Source organism: Rhinopithecus roxellana, chromosome 19 (assembly GCF_007565055.1).
Source record: "Rhinopithecus roxellana isolate Shanxi Qingling chromosome 19, ASM756505v1, whole genome shotgun sequence".
Classification (NCBI taxonomy): domain Eukaryota; kingdom Metazoa; phylum Chordata; class Mammalia; order Primates; family Cercopithecidae; genus Rhinopithecus; species Rhinopithecus roxellana.
The window spans coordinates 35,002,689-35,024,674 of NC_044567.1; the positions used below are offsets into that span (position 1 = coordinate 35,002,689).

Below are 21,986 nucleotides of genomic sequence, written 5' to 3' on the forward strand. Positions count from 1 at the left end.
ACAGAGTCTCACTCTGTCGTCCAGGCTGGAGTGCAGTGGCGCCATCTCCGCTCACTGCAAGCTCCACTTCCTGGATTCACACCATTCTCCTCCCTCAACCTCCTGAGTAGCTGGGACTACAGGTGCCCACCACCACGCCTGGCTAATTTTTTGTATTTTTAGTAGAGACAGGGTTTCACTGTGTTAGCCAGGATGGTCTTGATCTCCTGACCTCGTGATCCGCCCGCCTCGGCCTCCCAAAGTGCTGAGATTACAGGCGTGAGCCACCACGCCTGGCCCCAAAATGTACACTTTAAAAGATGCACTCAAAAATCTTAGAATCAAGGGATTTAGAAAAAAAAAAAAAATTACCACCAAATTGGCGGGAGGAGAAAAGAACTTTATGGTTAACAAAATGCAATTAATCTTCAAGTACGGTAAAACACACTCATTTGTACCAATTAACTTCGTTATTCTATTTGGAAGATTTCTCTCCCTCTCTGTATTCTAACCTTCTTTTAAGTTTTTAGTCTGAGCAATCTTTACTACCTTATTTCTGGTGAAGATTGCAATAATTTGTCATTGGTGTGCAGGCACTTTCTTAACTATTCCTGTGTTGCAAATAAAAGAGCCAGTATTGCTCAGGAGGTTATCTCAAGGGCCCTGCAAAGCCAAGCACTATAAAATGGTTAGACATTAAAGATGCGAAGAAAATCCATAAAACAACACATAAAAATGTGTCTTCCCATGCCATTTATACGGAAAGATGGTGCAGTTCAATCTTTCAAGCCAAAGACTATTTTAGAGTTCAAGTTTCAATCAGAACTTTCAGAAAGGAAGAGGTTTCCGTCTTTCTCTTTAACCCTCTTCCTTTGGTTGTAAAACTGCCAAAGTTAAAATCATGTGCTTTCTTGGCCTTTCCACTGGCCTTTTTTTTTTTTTTTTTTGGAACAGAGTCTGGCTCTGTTGCCCAGGCTGGAGTGCAGTGGTGTAATCTCCACTCACTGCAAACTCCGCCTCCCGGGTTCACGCCATTCTCCTGCCTCAGCCTCCAGAGTAGCTGGGACTACAGGCGCCCGCCACCTCGCCCGGCTAGTTTTTTGTATTTTTTAGTAGAGACGGGGTTTCACCGTGTTAGCCAGGATGATCTCGAACTCCTGACCTCATGATCCGCCCGCCTCGGCCTCCCAAAGTGCTGAGATTACAGGCGTGAGACACGGCACCCGGCCTCCACTGGCCTTTTGATCTCTCTCTCTCTTTCTCTCTCTCTTTCTCTCTCTCTCAGTGAAATCTGCTTTTTCTAGCTAATATTATTTCTAGAAAATACTTGCTAAATCAGACCTCCAACTCCTGGAGAAAAAAATATATGTATTTATTTAGGCAGATTTATAATTAGAAAAAAATCTGAGAAATGTAGAAGTTCATACTCACTTGAAGAGCCGTTGAATTAACCATTCAACGGAGTTGTTTTTGCTTTAAAAGACTGCAATTCTCTGGGTGCATAATAGATAGTTATCATTCTAGCCAACAGTAATAATTTAACTCTGCCAGGCAGTAATGAGTGTGAACACCAGAAGCAAAGTTAAGGATGGCATCACCAGGTAGGGAGGAAATCAAATCCCAGGTGTCATAGTTTTAATCTCACGATGTCCAAAGACAATTGTGTCAGAGGGAGTCAGAGATAGCATCCAGAGGGAGCAAAGGACATCAAAGGTGAGTGAACTCTGGTCCTAGAGCAGGGAAGGTCTATTTTCTGTCATTTGTTTACACCGCATTCCTTGTTAGTTTTGAACATAGATCATGATGGCCAGGAAGATGGCAATGATTTCCCGGTATGCTGTAGTAGATGCTGCTATGCTGTTGATACCCTTCCCCCTTGTATTCTCTTAGCTCTCACCATTTCTGCACACATCAGTCTGACAGCTTCCAACCACGAACACCTAGGTCTCTTTGAGCGCTTTCTCTAATTATCTGAACCTTCCCAGAAAGCTGGAAGTGCCAAGAAGTTAACAGCTCCCCAGCAGCCCTCAAGCAATAACTGACCCGAGTTAATACCTTGGTGGCATCTTCCATACTGCCACTGATAGTACCCCAGCAGGAAGGCCTTAGTTGTGTATGGAGTGTATTTACTTCATTTCCTTGCCTGCCTTATATCCCCACTCTTTACTGATGTTTCTTAGAATCACCTGCCAGATAAACTTCTTGCACTGGAATCCTTGTGCCTCCAGAAATGCAGCTGAAAACATAGGCCCACACTGATATAGAAAGGAAGGGAAATTAGAAATTCTAGAGTTATCACAAGATCCTAAAAGTGCCCCAATGTCAACAATCTTATTTTTGTGTCAGACATGTTAGTACAGATACCATAAAATATAGGTAATTCTACAGGAGCTAGGTCCAATCTGTGGATTACCAAGACCAATTTTCTGAGCCATGCCCCATCCAGGCAATCAGATGAAGAGTGTCTTTCTGTCATTTAGGGAAAACCATGAACCATTGATTCATGGAGACCAACGAGGTCTTTGCACGTGATCAGGATGACTGGTCAGGATGCCTATCATGTATGCCATGTAAATGTTTCAACAGTGGGGCTCTGCAAAGGGTTTTAGGTGAGTAAGTGTAGAGTGCATTCAAGAATGAAAATTATCAAGTATTCAGAAGGAGATGGATTCTGGGGCTCTGAGAAATGTTCTTTGTGAGCCCTTTGAGAGTCAGGAGCCAGAGTTTCGAATCCTACTGTGTGGCTCAGTTTTCAGTCTGAATAAAAACATCCGTGGGGTACTAGACAAGAGCAGTGCCTGGGAGACTCGGGGGACTCAAAACCAGGACATGAACAAGGTACTTGGTTAATTTTTTTTGTTTTGTTTTGTTTTGTTTTGTTTTTGAGACAGAGTCTCGCTCTGTTGCCCAGGCTGGAGTGCAGTGGCCGAATCTCAGCTCACTGCAAGCTCTGCCTCCCGGGTTCACGCCATTCTCCTGCCTCAGCCTCCCGAGCAGCTGGGACTACAGGCGCCTGCCACCTCGCCCGGCTAGTTTTTTGTGTTTTTTAGTAGAGACGGGGTTTCACCGTGTTAGCCAGGATGGTCTCGATCTCCTGACCTCGTGATCCGCCTGTCTCGGCCTCCCAAAGTGCTGGGATTATAGGCTTGAGCCACCGCGCCCGGTCTAGGTACTTGGTTTATAAGGAACTCCCATGGCAACCTTCAGAAAGAAAAATGTGGTCTAACAGTAATTGCATAGCTGAGGCCGGAGTAGAGCACCAGCAAGCAGCAAACCCATAGGAATGGGGTCCATTCAACCATCTGCAAATGGCAGGTGATGGAGAAAGGTAGAGGATAAGACCCTGTGGGGGAAGTCTTGGGACATTTTCATGGCTGCAGAAATTGCTGGGACATTTGAGGAATATAAAGGAAGTCAATGTGGTAAGAAAAATAAACACAAGGAAACTGACAGAAAATTAGATTATAAAGTAACGTAAGAACCAGACATATAAAGACTTGTAAGCCATGATAAGAAATTTGGGTCACATTTCAACTGCAACGGGAGACCATAGGGGCAGTTTTGAGTAGAAGAATGATATGCTCACATTTAAATTTTGAGATCACTTTGGCTATAGAAGAAGATTGACCTGACATTTACCAAATATACCAGAAACTGCTTATGATATACTAGACATTGTGCTAAAGCTCTCAGTGCATGTAATCCTCACTATATCTTGACAAAACAGGTCATTTTTATTGTCTCCATGGCTCAGAAAAGATGTGTCTAACCCTGAGTCACCCACTGGTAAATGATGGAGTTCGGAACTGAATCCAGACAGAGCCAATTGCAAAGGCTGAACTCAAAATATACCTCAGAGTACTCACTAGAGCCTGTATGCAAATTCCCTGTCTCCAACCTATCACCTAATGCTTTTGATGTTCTCATGGGTTCAGTAAGTTATATCACAGAATCCACTATCTGTTCAATGGCTGCCCAGTATGAACGTGGAGTTTTAATGGAACAGGTTTTTGTTTGGGGGCCCCACTTCTCTAGCGTTACAGGTGTGCCTTTTTCTATGCATAAAAATCTATTGATACTATTACTGAACTGAATTTAAGTCTGCCTGCTCAGTGCGGAAAAGCCAAACACTGACATTGAGATTTGCAGTGAGAGAAAGTGAGGCGTTTATTGCAGGGAATCAACCAAGGAGAATCCAGCAGCTCATTCTTGAGAAAAGAATTCCCCAGTGGCTTACATGTAAGGGTATTTTTTGAGACACAGTCTTGCTCTGTCACCCAGGCTGCAGTGCAGTGGCATGATCTCAGCTTACTGCAACCTCCGCCTCCCAGGTTCAAGCAATTCTCCTGCCTCAGCCTGCCAAGTAGCTAGGATTACAGGTGCGTGCCACCACACCCAGCTAATTTTTTTGTATTTTTAGTAGAGATGGGGTTTCACCGTGTTAGCCAGGATGCTCTCGATCTCCTGACCTCGCGATCTGTCTGCCTCGGCCTCCCAAAGTGCTGGGATTACAGGTGTGAGCCACCACGTTTGGCCACAGGTAAGGGTTTTTAAGGTGAGGAAGCAGAGGTTACGGGCAGAGTCATAAACCAATACATGGAGGCTATCCATTAGTTTGACCTAAAAAGGCAGGACATCTTCAATTAGGGGCTTATAGGTCACAGGTAGATTCAAAGATTTTCTGATTTGTAATTGATTAAGGAAGTGAAACTTTGTCTGAAGACTTGAGATCAGCAGAAAAGATGTTAGGTCTGAACCTGTAAGCATGACCTCCTCCAGGCCTCTCGGGAAGAAATTTAGAACAAAGAATTACAGTCCAGAGTTCAGTCCTCAGTTCCTTCTTACCTGGGGTGTATGCACCAGGGGATCCATTTGGTGGGGGTCTAGGTTTCTAGAGAACAACTCAGGGACACATGTTAAAATGTAATCTTGGTCGAGTACTGTGGCTCACACCCGTAATCCCAGCACTTTTTGGGAGGCTGAGGCAGGCAGTTCATTTGAGGCTGAGGAGTTCGAGACCAGCCTGACCAACATGGTAAAACCCTGTCTCTACTAAAAATACAACAACAACAACAAAAATAGCCAGATGTGGTGGTGTACACCTGTAATCCTAGCTACTCGGGAGGGTGAGGCAGACAGATCACGGAGAATCGCTTAAATCTGGGTGGCTGAGGTTGCAGTGAGCTGAGATCTCACCATTGCATTCCAGCCTGGGTGACAGAGTGAGACTCCATCTCAAAAAAAAAGAAAAGAAAAGAAAAGAAAAGATGTTACCTTTATGTCCATCGATGGTGGACTGCATACAGAAAATACAGTACATATACACGATGGACTACTACACAGCCATAAAAAAGAATCAAATCATGTCCTTATTGCAGCCACATAGATGGAGCTGGAGGCCATTATCCTAAGTGGATTAAACAGGAACAGAAAACCAAACAGAGCATTTTCTCACTTTTAAGTGGGAGCTACAAACTGAGTATACATGGGCACGAAGAAGGGAACAGTAGACCCTGGGGCCTACTTGAGGGTAGAGGATAGTGAGGAATGAAAAACTACCTATTGGGCGCTATGCTGATTACCTGGGTGACAAAATTATCTGCACACCAAACCCCTGCAGCACACAATTCACCCATGTAACAAACCTGCACGTGTGCCTCTTGAACCTAAAATCAAAGAAAAAAAAAACCTGTTATCTTTAGTTTCTGTAGGGAACCAAACATCTCCTGACTCTAACTTCCTTGGTTATTGTTTTAAGCCACTGTTACCTTCTTGATTAATCGAGTTGCTCATTTTCTTCTCTGGGCTAGCTAGGTGTCTGGAATTTCCCTTGGAGGAACTCAAGATTTTCCTTTATTTCCATGGTTGGGGGTTCCACAGGCCCGTAAGTGGGAGTCTGTACTCCTTCTCATTACCTGTTTATAGGTGCTACATTCTCACTGAGTTTTGAGGGTGGGCTGGAGGGACAGCAGGACATAGCCTGGGGCCAATGTCACTTGGGGCCCTTGGGTCTCAGGATCTCTTTCAGCAGGCTCAGGCTGATGCTAGGCTCTTCACTGGGACCTTAGCAGTGTCCTTGTAAAACCCTACAAGGGTCATAAGGGGATCTTAAGGGGACATTTGCCCAGAACAATTTAAGTGCACTTTGGGGCATCTATCCCTGCTTCCTGCAGACTTGCATTTTTTTTTCATCTATTCCAGACAAGCATGTATCAACCCTGTTCTAAAATATTTTAAGAAAGTGATCCCACAAGTTTTGCATTACAGGAAAGTACTTCCATTTGGTACTTACAGAAACACCCCTTTACCCAGTGCCACTTAGGAATAAGCAAACCCAGATCCACACTGCAGCTTCTACAAATCCTTGCATGTCTCCCACCACATCCCAGGTGCCCTCATTTACTGTCTTGTTTATTTCATCATCTCAAATTCTTCACAAGTTTGATTGTAATAATGAGCACAAGTTGAGACTACCTCCTAGCTCACAACGATTCTCTCAGTGGTGATCATTCTTCCACCATAGCCTCCCTTCTTATAAGATGTTCTGACCCTTGGCCACAAGCAGTAAACAAATGACCCAAGCAGAGTTATTCACAGTGCCTCACCACCATCCCCTGCCATGGTTCAAGGCATGAATGTGTGATTTAAGCCTGGCCAATCAGCATACTTTCTAGGAAGTTTTTTTCTAGTTAAATTGGAAGGGGTACCTGGGTGCACTGGCGTGTGCCTGCAGTTCCAGCTACTGTGGAGGCTGAAGTGGGAAGATTCCTGGAGCCTAGGAGTTTCAGGCCAGCCTGGGCAATATAGTAAGACCCACCTCTAAAAGAAAATGATAGAAGCCTTTTCCCTTTTCCAGACATGGAGACGTTGCCAAGCTGGAGGCCATAGTATCAACCACGCAATTGTGTTGCACTGTGACGATGTAGCCACAGGAAGAGGGAAGCAGAGAAGGGAAACCAACAGGTTCCCGATGGTGTCTAACTCCCTTGTTACTGAGGTTACTACCCCTCCTCTGGGTTTGTTCATGTGAGCCACTGATTTTTTTCTTCCTTCTTTAAACTGATTTTAATCCTGACAAGATCCAACTTTTCATTAAATAGAAAAGAAATAAATTGAAGAGAAAGGTGAAAGAAACAGCTCTACAGGAAGGGACACCCTGATGGTGGAAATGATGGTTAATAATGCCACACTGAGAGAGAGAACTGGAGAGGCAAGGAGCAGGCAGAGCACGCAGTTCCACGGCGCAGTGTGGGATGTTAATAACTCTGACCCTGAATCTGTGCCAAAAGTTCAATAGACTCTGTGTAAGTGAGGGATAAAATAATAGCTATTTTAGAGATATTTAAATCCAAATGGCGAATTCTTTTTAGAGTTCAGGTATTTGAAGGACTGGATTTGGTTATGAAGAGCTACATGCTGAATTCCAGACAAATAAAGCACTTTAAAAAGGACTTTTACCATATCAAATTCATAATTTTTCCCAACACTCTAAAATTATTTTCTCTTACAGGTTCTATTTTCTATTCCAAAAGCAAACACTTGTATAAACACAGATTTCCTTTCATTTCTTTTCCATTTTTTCTTGCTGTTTGATTCATTCCTGTTTCCGTCATTTGGGCCTGTTTGTCCACAACTTGCTCTACCTTCAGCACTGGCCATATCCCAGTCCTCAGAATTGAGGTGTTTTTGTTGTTGTTTTTGTTTTACCAAAGGTGCATTCATTCAAAAAGCAAAGCTTCTACCTTCTGGTAGTTTATCTCCTGTGCTTGCCCTACGGCCCTACGGTCACAACCCCAGCTTGCTGCCCAGGAAGTGGTAAGGCAGATCCATGAGTTAACAGACTGTCCTGAGTCATGGTTCTAACCAATACTCATCCTCCTGGGACAGAGGCTCCTGCCCATCCCCCAAAGATGTACCTTTGGTAAATTCCACTTCAGCCACTGAACTCCTGTGCTAACTCTATAGCTCTCTAATTACCGCCTTCCCCTCCTGGGTGCCCTGGGCCCCTCCCTATCCAGCAGGAGAGCCTCAAAGCAGGGCTTAGCCCATGAAAGTTCTTGGTTTTGACCAGGAAAGAATTCAAAGGCAAGCCAGGGGTAGGGTGGAAGAAAACAGCTTTATTGAAGAGGCAGTGTTACACCTCCAGCAGTTACAGCTCTGTGACCGCTCCTGCAGAGCAGGGCTACTGCACAAGGTAATGTGCTGGGAGGAGCAACTCAGGGCAGTTCCCAATCATATTTATACCCACTTTTAATTACATGTGCATCAAAGGGCGGTTGATGCAAAAGGATGATTGCCATGGAAAGGGGCCATAACTCCAGGGGCCATGGCAATGGTAAACTGATGTGGCACACTGGTGGGCGTGTCTTATGGAAAGCTGCTTCCACTCCATTTCTGTCTTAGCTAGTCCTCAATTTGGTCTGGTATCTGAGCCCTACCTCGAGTCTAGTCCCACCTCGAGTCTAGTCCCACCTCCTACCTCACCACCTCCTGCCAGATCACCTTGGTACAACCTGTTTGAGTCCAGTTGTTCCTGTCATCTCCCACTAGGTCATATGGACCCCTGCTTACTCACTCGGAGTGTCTTTCTCCCGTTACCTGCTACTGTCCACCTCCTGCTAACCCCCATCAGGGCCCATCTGGGCCTATCATGCAGCTGCTGATGCAGGTAACATTTATTTCTCTGGCTTGAAGCCCTTTGCCCTCTTGATCCACCCTCCAAGTTTTTCTAACTGTGTGCATTTCCACCATCCCACTGACCCCCAAATAGCCATGTCCCACAGGTATTTCTAATATACAATCCAGCTTCTTGTCTCCATTGGTGTTGAATATTATATACGTTCCTTTTATTAGTATAGTTCCTAAGTATATGACTTCCATACCTTTTGGCATGTGAATCTCCAAGACTTTTTTTCTAATTCTTCTAAGCTTTATACTGAATTTTACCAATGACTTGTAATTTTCTTTTTTAAGCCAAAGTCTCACTCCGTCGCCCAGGCCAGAGTGCAGTGGGTCGATCTCAGCTCACTGCAAGCTCCATCTCCCAGGTTCACGTCTTTCTCCCACCTCAGCTGGGTATTACAGCTGGGATTACAGGTGCATGCCACCATGCCCGGGTAATTTTGTGTTTGTATTTTTAGTAGAGATGGGGTTTCACCATGTTAGCCAGGATGGTCTCAATCTCCTGACCTCGTGATCTGCCCATCTCGGCCTCCCAAGGTGCTGGGATTACAGGCGTGAGACACTGCGCCTGGCCATGACTTGTAATTTATATTGTGTTATACCTATGCCACCACCTCTTTAAGATCTTTGCATAGTTCTGCCATTCCACTTCTATCGCATACTTGTGTTTTTGTGTAATATCTGTATATAAATTCCCCCCTTTTGAATGTTCTTACTTTTTCAACATTCTGCCATTCTTGCCGAATTATGCATTTTGTAATTCTATTTCTTTCTCAAAGAGGGACTGCTACCCTTCAGTGTTTTATCTTAGGTAAATAAAATTTAAATTTTTTGAGAATTTAAAAATTAACTGAGAACTTGTCCTTTTCTTCCTAATTAGTCAAACCATAATTTAATCAATTGAAAATAATTGTACATTTATTATTTATAGCTTGCTCTTACTCTAGTTTTCCAGTGGTAGGGATGTGAACTGTCTTTGGGCTACATTATTCTTATTATTTTGTAAAATATTAAAAACAGTCTTCATATTAAAAACATTCATAAGTGAGACCACTTAACTGACATCCAGAAAGCAGCAGAATTGTTTTATCCAACTTGTCTGATATTTTCAAAATCTTTCACATAATAATTCATCCTCTTCTTATTTTAATTTTTCAATTATTTTCCCATACCTATAATAAATAATATCTATCCATATATCAGATACTGCTGGCTCCTGAGTTTCCTGCCTGCTCCAGCCGTTGGACCCTGCATGTGATCCCTCTTTGCTTTGAGTCACCCGCTCTCAGCTTCACCTCTCAGTGCAGCAGAGGCTGCTATGAACAGTCCCTGGGGCGGGGCTTCACCTTACTTTCCAATAACAGTCTCACCTGGAGCAGGCAGTAATTTTTTTTTTTCCTTTCTAGATACATTTTTGTATTGTATGAATACAGAAGAAAAACATGGTTTTTCTTAAAGGAAGCAAAAAAATGGAAACCGAACAGTAATAGAAAAATGGTCAAAGAACATGAAGAGGTAATTGACAAAAGAAATTCACTTGGACAATAAACATATGAAAAATGTTCAACACCAGATTAACAAGGAAAATTAAAATCATGAGATGCCCCTTTAATCTAACAGATTGGCAAGACTAAATACATTCTCAATGTCAGAATTCAAAAAATTTTCTAAAACATTGCATTTGCATTGCTGGAAAAGAAGATGAATTGCAACACTCTAAAAGCTAGCTCAGCAAAATGTATCAAATGCCTTAGGTTTCAAGTAACGTTTATCCATACATCTCTGGAAATTTAACTTCTTGGTTAAAAGGAATAAAGAGTAACAGTAAACTTTTATCCATATGCATAATTATAATGACATTATTTAGAATAGTATAAAAAGGGAAACAATCTAAATGTTCATCCATTGAGGATTGTCTGTATCCATTTTATTCTGTCCATGATGGAAGCCATGAGGCCCTTAGAAATCACACACTATAGGAATACAAAGAAAAATGTTACAGTATGCTGCTAAGAGACTAAATCAAGTGTGAAAATAATATGGATGGCTTAAATCAAATTATAAATTATTATTGAGAAGTTGTTTAGATGCATAGGACAAAATACCAAAAGATGACAAAATAAAAAGTTATTCGTGGCTATTTCCGGGGGTTCTAATGTGGAGATTTTTTCTCTCTTGTGCTTTTCTATGTTCTCCAATTTGCTTATAATTTTAAAAAACTTAACTTTTTAAAAAGAGTCAACCTTTGGAAACACTGAACGTGTCCCATAACTCAACGTCAGTACCTATCTGTTTCCTGTTTCCTCTAATTCATCTTATTTTTCCTAAATAGTAATGCTGTGGGGCGGGGTGGGGGTGGGGGAAACGCCATCTACTACTTTTTTTCTCTGTTGTTTTGTTGTTAATACTCCTTCACTATTGCTCTTTGTTCACTGAAATATGAATCAGTGGTTGAAATAGATCCAGCATCTTGCCAGTTACTAGAACCAGGAATGAGAGCAGACAACCACATGGTGTTTCCAGAGTTCCAGGAACTCTTCTAGTAATGTGTGTGTGTGAGCGTGCATGTGCGTGTATTTAAATTCTCACACAACAGCTCCGTGAAATAGATCTTAATATCATGCCCCTTTTATGAATGAAGAAAGTGAGAAGCCAAGTGATCTGCCCAAAGTCACACAGCAAGTGCGTGTCCAAGCCTGGATTCAAGCACAGTCAGTCTGCCCCAGAAGCTGTGCCCATCATCACCATGAGATGCCACTTCTACAAGGATACAAGATGCACACAGTGTGACTTTTATGTTTTCCGCTCTTTGCTGTTGCACTATTTCAACCGAGGTTAGGGTTAAGTAAGAATTTTTGGGCTGGCTTTGATCCTTAACTGCCATTTATAATATGACTTCTACAGGAAGAAATCACTATGCATTCTAAAGAACTGACCTTCAAATGAAATTTCTGAAAAGTCTTTTTATAAGTTGGGGTCTGCCTGTTTATCTCCCAAGGAGATTATTGCCAAGGGAAAGACATGTGTTTCCATCCAAAAGAAATGTCTGGAAATTATTTGGCCTTTGGATCCACTCAAGCCATCCACCTTTAGCCAGGAGTTTACTCTGAGGACTCTTCATGAAGTGCTTAAACCATGAATAAAGACTCTTCGGAATGCTAACATCAAGTCACAGGCATGGTTTTGGAAGCCTTAGAATTTTCAAATGGGCACACACATACTTCTGGGAAAAGAGTCCTTCTTGGCCATTTGGCACTCTTGAAGAGAAGGCAGAAAAGCATGAAAGTCGAGCATTTCTTCATCCTTTTGGAAGTAGATGAATGTTCGATTAAGATAAAATATTCTAGAAGAGAGAAAAGGCTGAGGGGCAGGAGAGATATAAACTTGCATAATTTTCATTGTTCCCAAATATATTCTAATATTTGCTTGGATTTGCCTGCTAGAAGTAGACCACATAATCAACAGGTTGCAAAAATTGCTTACTGAGCTATTTCAATCCAATTTCTAATAGCAGTAGACAGAATACAATTTTGCTCCATTTCCCTTTCCAAAAGGTAAAGCTGTCACAGAAGTTTCTATTTATGTAAAAGCAATACAGCAATATCATACTGTATCCTTAGAAAAATGCATATTTGTACACATTTTCTCCTTCATCAGTAAGAGAAAATGGGGAGACTCAGACATAACAGGAGAAATCTCCCTAGCTGAGAATTAAACCAAGAAAAACTAAAGATACAGTTTAAAAGCTTTTTATACAAAACCATCTCATTGGGAAAACCAAAACAAGCAACCATTCCCAAATTGCAAGGACATGAACCACATTGTCACAAACTGGAAATTGTACAAGATTAGGAAATAACAAAATCTAATCTTCTCATGGAAAAAGAAATCATAGTCTCCTGAAGTTCCCCAAAGAACACTGTCCAGCTTTATTACTCTAAGGAAAAATTCTGAATAGAAAGTAGTGACATTTTATGGTCATGGCGATAAAGCTCATTCTTTACATGTGGTATACATTCAGTAAGTGTTTGAAAACGATCCTATTATAGGCACATAATTTTGATACATGTGTTTATCACTGATTAGGTTTTACACATAGCAGACTTGTATTATATCTGGTTCTTAAAGCTGAGGGACTCATAAATAATCTGCATATTGAGTTGTTGGTTCCTTTTGTTCTGTTTGATGAAAAGAAAGTGTGTTTTTAGAAGGAGAAAATGACTTTTTAATCATTCATCAGCTCTGTTAATAAGCAGTCTAAATCCTAGAATGCGGGCTTCGATTTCCTGAAGACTTTAATGGCATATTCTTTTACAATTATTCTTCACTAAGATATCATTTTATTGTATTGACCTTTTTTTTATTTCCATGTTTAAGTCCAATGATACTGATAACAGACTAGAACTGTAGAACTACACTTTCCAAGGTAATAGCCCCTGGACACATATGGCTATTAAGCCCCAGAAATGTGGCTGATGTGAATTCAAATACACTAGGAGAATAAAATACACACTGAGATTTGAAGGCTTAGTATAAAAAAAGAAGAATGCAAATCATCAACATCATAATTTTTATATCACTGACATGTTGAAATGATACTCCTTTGGATATACTGTAACATAGAAAATATATTTTTAAAATTCATGTTATCCATTCTCTATTCTCTGTCCTGTCCCCTGCCCCAGCAGGCTGACCTCTGAGGACTGAGTCCCCCAGGCTTCGTTGATGGCAGGTTCTCGGTTGAGTTCAGTAAATGGGTGGCCCTCGCAGAAGATCTGAATGTGAGAAAAAGGAGCAGGCAAGACAAGCCTTTACTCTTCTCCCCTCCCTACCTTAGGTCCATGCTTCTCAGAGAAGCTGGGCACCACTGGTAACAACAGTTCTAACTTGGTGGCTCCTCCTCTGGGACTCCACCTTCCCTGGGCTCTGAAAACACGATGTCCTGCTTCATCACTTAGGAAAGTAGCACTTCCCACTGTGACTGTACTCTAGGTGCCTTGTCACCCACCTTTGGTTGGTTTTCTTAGACCCGCCAGTCTTTTTTTTTTTTTTTTTTTTCTTTTGAGACGGAGTGTCACACTGTCGCCCAGGCTGGAGTGCAGTGGCATGATCTCGGCTCACTGCAAGTTCCGCCTCCCAGGTTCACGCCATTCTCCTGCTTCAGCCTCCGGAGTAGCTTGGACTACAGGCGCCCGCCACCACTCCCAGCTAATTTTTCTTTTTTTTTTTTTTTGGATTTTTAGTAGAGATGGGGTTTCACCCTGTTAGCCAGGATGGTCTCGATCTCCTGACCTCGTGATCTGCCCGTCTCAACCTCTCAAAGTGCTGGGATTACATGCATGAGCCACCATGCCCAGCCTAGCCCTGCCAGTCTTTAGTTCATCCCTGTATTAATTAACCTATTAATGCATTAGGATTTTATGCATTAATAGGTGCATTTGAAGCACATGCGGTGAATTCTGCCCCTGCTGGCACCCTGCCTGATGCATAAACCCATTCTTTTCTCTTGTATAACAGTAGAAAAAGCCAAGATCCAATATCCACGGACAAGATTTCTTAGATTATGTTAAGATGAGTTTGATGCATTGAAATCAGCATATGCACTCTTTTTCTTAATGATCCAAGAGCTCCTTGGTGACACAATAAAGTCAATACGATTTAAACCCTGCCCACAGTGGCCAAGCCACCATCTCACTTCAAGAATGTGAGCAAATGAGGAAAGCCCACAGAAAACAAAACTGTGCAGCTGAAATAGTACGTGCCCACAGAGCTGCAAGCACAGTGTTTGAGAGTTTAGAGGAAGAAGAAATGTGTGGATGTGGTCTGCATTTCCCACTCTGTCTTGCAATCATTTTTCTAGCAAACAGCAAGAAATGTGAACATTGGCTGGAGCATAAAATCTGGCTATCACGCAAGGTGTTGCAGACCTGTAGTCCTGGCTACTCAGGAGGCTGAGGGGAGAGGACACCCCGAGTTCAGGAATGCAAGGTTGCAGTGAGCAGTGATTGCACCACCGTGCTCCAGCCTAGGTGACAGAGTGAGACTTCATTTTTAAAAACAAACAAACGAAACAAAACAAAATACTGGCTAAGGCAATAACAGGTGGTCATAATAATAAGTGTAGCTAATGACTATCTAGTAGCTCCTATTAGCCTAACATTCTGCTAAATACTTCACACAGCTATTGCTAGCACTTCTGAATAGTACTTGTCATTTTCCAGGTACTTTTTATACTAACACTTTACCTCTGTTAACTCAGGTAATCTTCATAACAGCCTTAGAGACAAATACTATGGTAGTCTTCATTTTACAGGTGCAAAAACTGGGGTACAGACTATAATCAACTTGCCCAAAGTCCCACAGACAATAACTGGTGGAACTGGAGTTTGAGTGAGGCAGCCCAGCCCCAGAGACTTCATTCGTGGCCATTATGCCCTACACCTTCTCAAAGGCTGAGTTAATCTTCACAACACCTCATAACGCTCTGAGGAGAGCAAAGGTTCAGAACTGCTTCCCAAACTCACCCAAGATCATGAGACTAGTCCCCATGACACTAGACTGCCTCCCAAATAAACCTGGAAAATGAACTGAGGCCAAACTGTAGAGAGCTTAGATGAATACCTTACTGTAAAGATGAATACTTTAGTCAATCTGTCCTTACTCCTTAACTTCACTCCTCTTCATTGTCCCCATGCTTCGTGCTCTGTGTAAGTCACCCAATCGTTATCTTTGACTCCTTTTCCACATCTCGCTCCATTATCTGCCTTCCCCTCTCCAACAGTTTACCTTCCATCCTCATCTTCCTGCATTAACTTCAACAGTACCAGACATTTCTCAATTGGCCAAGTGCTCTCCACTTTCTCCATCCCTACCTTACATGTGGAAGAATGGAACTAACCCCAACCATCTTCGTCAGCCACCCTTGATTTCCCTCAGCCAATCAGCAGGGCTATTCAGAGGAACTGGTTCAGAAACAGACCTAGCAGACTGCTGGAGCCAGCTCCCAGGGGCTTCAGAGAGTCCACTGCGGCCCCCTCTACCCCACGCTGGGTCCAGGGACATCACATTGGTAGTCTGAAATCAGCCACGGTGAGAGAGTTTATGCCATAAAAATCAAACAGTACGCAGTGTGTAAAATCAAAAACGCAGGGTTGTTTTTGTTTTTTTTTCATTTTTACCTCTTTCATTTTCTTATTTGAGAGAGACAGGGAGAGGGAATTGCTAGACATTCATCTATATACTACTTGGATGAACAAGACCTAATTTAGGTCCATGAGACGTGAGGAGATATTTAATCAGGGTTTGGAGAATTGAAGAAGATTCTATTCTTTTGTGTAGGGAGAGTTATAAAGAAATTGGGTCTGAGACTACTAAAGCCATTTTGGCCATCAAAGGACCTAACCGGAGGATAGAGTTGATATACAGAGAAGAGCTGCTCTGAAAGGATCAAAGAGGTCTGGAGTCAGAGAGCACTGATGGTGTGGACTTCTGAATCCACCCCCAAAGCCCGTATGCCTCTTCACTCTTCAGTTAAATGAGACAATAAAGTCCCCCTGTTTTAAAAGCCAGTTTGAATTGGGACTTTTATGGCCATCAATTGAAAGATGTTGAGTGGATACACAGAGTTATGACTTAGGAGCAAGGCCAACCCTATTGCACAAGCCCAGGGGCACCATTCACTTGAAGTCTTCGTAAAGGGGAGTCCTTCCTTGGAGCCGGCAGGGCCCAGCCTGTGCAGCCACATGTGGCAAATGTAATGTGCCTAAGAAACAGCCTATTCCCCCCTGTCATTCAGCAGGAAGCCCAGATTCCCTGCTAGTACCCCATTGATTCCTTTTATTTCGCTGCCCATTTTCATTCATCTGTTCTTATTACCCTGCCGCGTATAACACACCATTGCCCTGTTTTTATTTTCTCACTTCTTCCAACAGCCGACTTTTACTGCTTTCTACCCTTATTCTCTGTCTTCTGTAGCCTTTGGGAATTTCTAAAAAGAATAAACAGATTTTTTAAATCCAGGCCAGCTCCATCGATTAATCAAAGCTTTCCCATCAGTCTTCCAAGTGTTTATCCTGTTATTTTGCTTTCTGTTCAACCCATATTGACCAAGCTGGCTCATTCCTCATGTGCCAAATATGTCCAAGAAGTATGTGTTTCAGCACCTTTGTGTGTGATGCTCTCCTTGCCTTGAATTCCAAGATCCTTTCATCTTCCCATATTGAAATCTCATTTCCAGCAATTCCCAATTCAAACCCCATTATGATTGTCTTGCTCCAATATTATTATAAGAAACAGACCTCTTCAGCCAAAAAAGCTAAATGTGTTGAATTAAAAAAATACAGGCCTAACTCACAGAACCTAAGGCATAAAATGCAGCCAGGTCTCATATGAAATTGGAGTAAGAGAAACCAGCAAATCAGGAATGGAAGTTACTCTGTCCGTCTCTGGAGCACCCCGTTCTCACTTGCCTGCCTCTCTATTCGTATCCGTCTCATTGTTGTTGCTCTCTTCACATCTGCTCTCTGGATTTTGTGTATGTCTGGTGGTTTGTTTGTTTCATCGATTCCAGAGTCTGGTGGAAACTGAGTAGGTTCTCACTATGTCTCAATTTCGAATGTCTTGGAGGAAAAGCTAACAGCCAAGGCAAGCCAATGGGTTGTTTTTCCCCTGGGTCTGATGTCTGCCCTGTGACAAGTCAACTGTGAAAGAAGGTACATGACTACATGGCACCTTTGACTGTTCCTTCCAGGGACGTGGAAAGATCAGACTCTCTAAAGAGGAGGTGTAAGGGCATGGAAGAAGGGATTGGCATCCCTAATATGCTAATCACGCCTTACAGTGATTCCACATCCCCCACTTCTTACTATATGTATTTAATACTGTTGTAAGTTAGAGTCATGCCCCACTTTCCCCACTAAGGTACTGGGAACAGAGATCAGTTTATCTGCATTTTTTTTTTTTTTTTTTTTTTTTTGAGACGAAGTCTCGCTCTGCCGCCCAGGCTGGAGTGCTGTGACCGGATCTCAGCTCACTGCAAGCTCTGCCCCCCGGGTTCCCTCCATTCTCCTGCCTCAGCCTCCCGAGTAGCTGGGACTACAGGCACCCGCCACCTCGCCCGGCTAGTTTTTTGTATTTTTTAGTAGAGACGGGGTTTCACCGTGTTAGCCAGGATGGTCTCCATCTCCTGACCTTGTGATCGGCCCATCTCGGCCTCCCAAAGTGCTGGGATTACAGGCTTGAGCCACCGCGCCCGGCCTATCTGCATCTTATGTAAGGATCACTATTGTAGTTGGATTCTCCAGAAAGCAGACTCCGAGATACAGGTTAGCATGCAGAATATTTATTAAATAATATCATTGGTATCAAGTTCTATAGAAGGAAGGGGAAGAAAGCAGGAATGGTCAGAAGGAAAACTGTGAGCAAATTCATGACAATGAAGGCCAAATCCAAATGACAGCCTCAGCCTACCCTATGGGGAGTTCTGGAGAAAACTTAGCATTATCCTAGTAAGGCTGAGCTCACCAGGCCGGTATCCTGCATCTATTCAGTCACTGGATGTGAACTATCCGAGGGATGGGGGCATGTATTTGCATGAGGGGTCTTTCCACAACTGAGGCAATCTGGAAGTGCTAACAGCTGGATACTGGGTGCTGACAACAAGCCCAGCAGCTGCAGCAGTAAGTATTTTAATGCAAGGCGGTCTGGATGGCACACCACAATGACCACAATGACGACTACAGCCACCATTGTGCCTTACACAATGCATGTGCTTACACATCTGTTAGCTACTTCAAAGCAGGGGTGGGAGGAAGAATAAGAATAACTGTTAAATGAAAGATTAGAACGGATATTTTTAAAATCCCAAGATTTGAGGCTAACAATGTATACAAATTCCACATCTGCCTCTTACTACGTTACGGAGCTTCTCTGTAACATCCCTTCACTCCCCTGAGGTGATAGCAAATATGCTCCACGTATATCTGTCCCTAATATTTGCGTGACCCAGAGAAGGAATACAAATGAGGTTCCCACCCCTCGTTAGTGTGTAAGCACCTCAACCCACATGCTCAAGTCCTGTTCACACTCTTTCCCCAGTACCCCTCTTAACAGCAGCCCCTTGGATCACTCTCTGCTAAACAGACTTGGAAAAGAGGCCCTCGCAGTCTTTGGAAATGGGGTTGAGGCCATTTGCTTAGGGAACCTAAATACCCCACTGCCTGAAGTGGGATCTAGAAAGAGCAGCACAGCTCTGAGCGGGACTCCCCTGGGCCCCAATCTCCTCACTTCACAAGGAGAAGACTGGGATGCCAAAGTTAACATAGGTCTCCCAGGCCAGGCGCGGTGGCTCACGCCTGTAATTCCAGCATTTTGGGCGGCCGAGGCGGGCAAATCACCTGAGCTTAGGAGTTTGAGACCAGCCTGACCAACATGGAGAAATCCCGTCTCCACTAAAAATACTAAATATACAAAATTAGCCGGGCGCGGTGGTGCATGCCTGTAATCCCAGCTACTCAGGAGACTGAGGAAGGAGAATCGCTTGAACCCGCGAGGCAGAGGTTGCAGTGAGTCGAGATCGGCCCATTGCACTCCAGCCTGGGCAAGAAGAGTGAAACTCCGTCTCAAACAAAACAAAACAAAACAAAACAAAACATAGGTTTCCCTAAAGCACAGGACCCAAGAAAGGAGTCCTGGATGCACCAATCAAAGGCTGTACGCAGTTCAATAGTTCATGCCATCTGAACCTGGAATGAAGGACCCATTTAGGCCAGCTATTAGTGTTCTTTAATTTTATAAAAAGTCCCGGCTGGGTGCGGTGGCTCACACCTGTAATCTCAGCTCTTTGGGAAGCCAAGGCGGGAAGATCATGAGGTCAGGAGTTTTAGACCAGCCTGGCCAACATGGTGAAACCCCATCTCTATTAAAAATACAAAAATTAGCCAGGTGTGGTGGCAGGTGCCTGTAATCCCAGCCACTTGGGGAGCTGAGGCAGGAGAATTGTTTGAACTCAGGAGGCAGAGGTTGCAGTGAGTGCGAGATGGTGCCACTGCACTCCAGCCTGGGTGACAAAGCAAGACTCCGCCTGGAAAGAAAAAAAAACAGTGCCCAAATGAATTCTCCCTTAAAAAGTTCTTTCTGGCCAGGCTCGGTGGCTCATGCCTGTAATCCCAGCACTTTGGGAGGCCGAGGTGGGTGGATCACAAGATCAGGAGATGGAGACCATCCTGGCTAACAGGTGAAACCCCGTCTCTACTGAAAATACAAAAAAAATTAGCCGGCGCAGTGGCCGGCGCCTGTAGTCCCAGCTACTCGGGAGGCTGAGGCAGGAGAGAATGGCGGGAACCCAGGAGGCGAAGCTTGCAGTGAGCCGAGATTGCGCCACTGCGCTCCAGCCTGGGCGACAGAGCAAGACTCCGTCTCAAAAAAAAAAAAAAAAAAGGTATTTCCTCTCTTTCTCGTCCTCAAAAGTATGCATTGGGTTGGGCGCAGTGGCCCACACCTGTAATCCCAGCATTCCAGCACTTTGGGAGGCCAGGGTGGGTGGATCACGAGGACAGGGGTTCCAGACCAGCCTGACTAACATGGTGAAATCCCATCTCAACTATAAATACAAAAATTAGCCAGGCATGGTGGCGGGTACCTGTAATCACAGTTACTCAAGAGGCTGAGGCAGGAGAATTGTTTGAACCGGGAGGAGGAGGTTCCAGTAGGCGGAGATCATGTCATTGCTCTCCAGCCCTGGGCGACAGAGTAAGACTGTCTCAAAAAAAAAAAAAAGAAGAAGAAGAAGAAGAAGAAGATTCATTTACCTCTGTTTCTATGCCTTTTTCTGTAAGTATATTTATCCTGGTTGATGTTTACTGATTTTATGAGTCTATAAATTTATGTGGTTTAACCAATTTGGGAAATTATCAGCCATTATTAGTCTTTGTTTTATGTTTTTTTGTTATTGTTGTTGTTGTTTTATTTTTTTTCTTTGAGACAGAGTCTCACTCTGTCGCCCAGGCTGGAGTGCAGTGGCGCGATCTCAGCTTACTGCAAGCTCCACCTCCCGGGTTCACACCATTCTCCTGCCTCAGCCTCCAGAGTAGCTGGGACTACAGGCGCCCGCCCCCACACCCGGCTAATTTTTTGTATTTTTTAGTAGAGACGAGGTTTCACCGTGTTAGCCAGAATAGTCTCTATCTCCTGACCTCGTGATCCGCCTGCCTCGGCCTCCCAAAGTGCTGGGATTACAGGTGTGAGCCACTGTGCCCTGCCTAGTTTTTTAATTTTTTTCCCCCTGCCCTATTATCTATCTTCTCTTCTTCCGGGATTCCAGTCACATGTAGGATAAACCTTATGACATTGTCTGTGGGTCACTGAGCCTCCATTTTTATTTTTTAATCTTTTTCTCCTTTTCTTTTTCAGACTGGAATTTCTATTAATGTATCTTTAGAGTCACTGATGCTTTCCTCGTTCACTTTCATGAAGCCCATCCAGTGATTTTTTTTTTTTTAATTTCAGATATTGTATTTCTGGTTCTAGAATTTAACTTGTGGTTTTTATTAATAGTTTCTATTTGTCTGCTGAGATTTCCTTTCTGTTTATTGATTATTTGTATATCAGCATTGAGCATAGTTATAACTGCTTTAAAATCCTCATCTGTGAATCCCAACTTCTGAGTTCTCTTAAGGTTGCACTCATTGCTGTGTTTTCTCTTAAGAATAGATTAAATTTTCCTGTTTCTTTATGTATTGAGTAATTTGTAATTATCTCTTGGATGTTGTGAATATTACGTTGTGGTGACTCTGGATTGTTATATTCTTCCAAAGTATGTAAATTGTCCATTTCAACAGGCAATATACTTGGTTGCTCAAGTTGCAAATTAGGTCTCTTGGGTAGCATCTCAAATCTCAGTTCAGTTCTTTTATACGTAAGCAGCATTGAGTCAACCGTACATACCTAGTTGAGGGGATTAGCCAGAGATATGGGCAGAGTTTATGTGTAAAATTTGGACTTCTTCTCTCTGGCTCTCTCTTTTCTTGAATTCCATGTGCCATCCCTCTTCCCTTCTAGTGGCAATAGTTATCACAAATTCTGTTCTCTGGTTTTTGGGGCCAGAGAGACTATGGGTTTTCTCTTGGAATTTAGTCAACCTGCATGACACTGATCTAGCCTACTCACAGACTAGAAGCCTTGGAAACTCACCGGGTGCCATTTCCTTCCTCCAAGTGCCAACTCCCCTTCAGAATCAGCTATTTTGGCAGTTACTTCAGTGAACTGCTTTCTGTAATTTTTCTAAAAGCTATAGTGAAGATGTTCAGGAGGATCTGTCCAGTGGGAGT

The 21,986-nt window shown here is 43.2% G+C and overlaps 2 long non-coding RNA genes across 2 annotated transcripts in view; both read left to right on the top strand.

Annotated features, from left to right (window-relative positions):
- The window catches only part of LOC104667960, a 40,879-nt gene that overhangs the window by 7,554 nt on the left and 11,339 nt on the right, over positions 1 to 21,986 (top strand). The gene's annotated exons all lie outside the window — the stretch shown is intronic.
- On the top strand, positions 15,243 to 16,225 carry LOC104667959. Its single transcript, XR_748748.2, has 3 exons — positions 15,243 to 15,368; positions 15,483 to 15,750; positions 15,866 to 16,225. It is a non-coding gene; the product is annotated as an uncharacterized LOC104667959 (long non-coding RNA).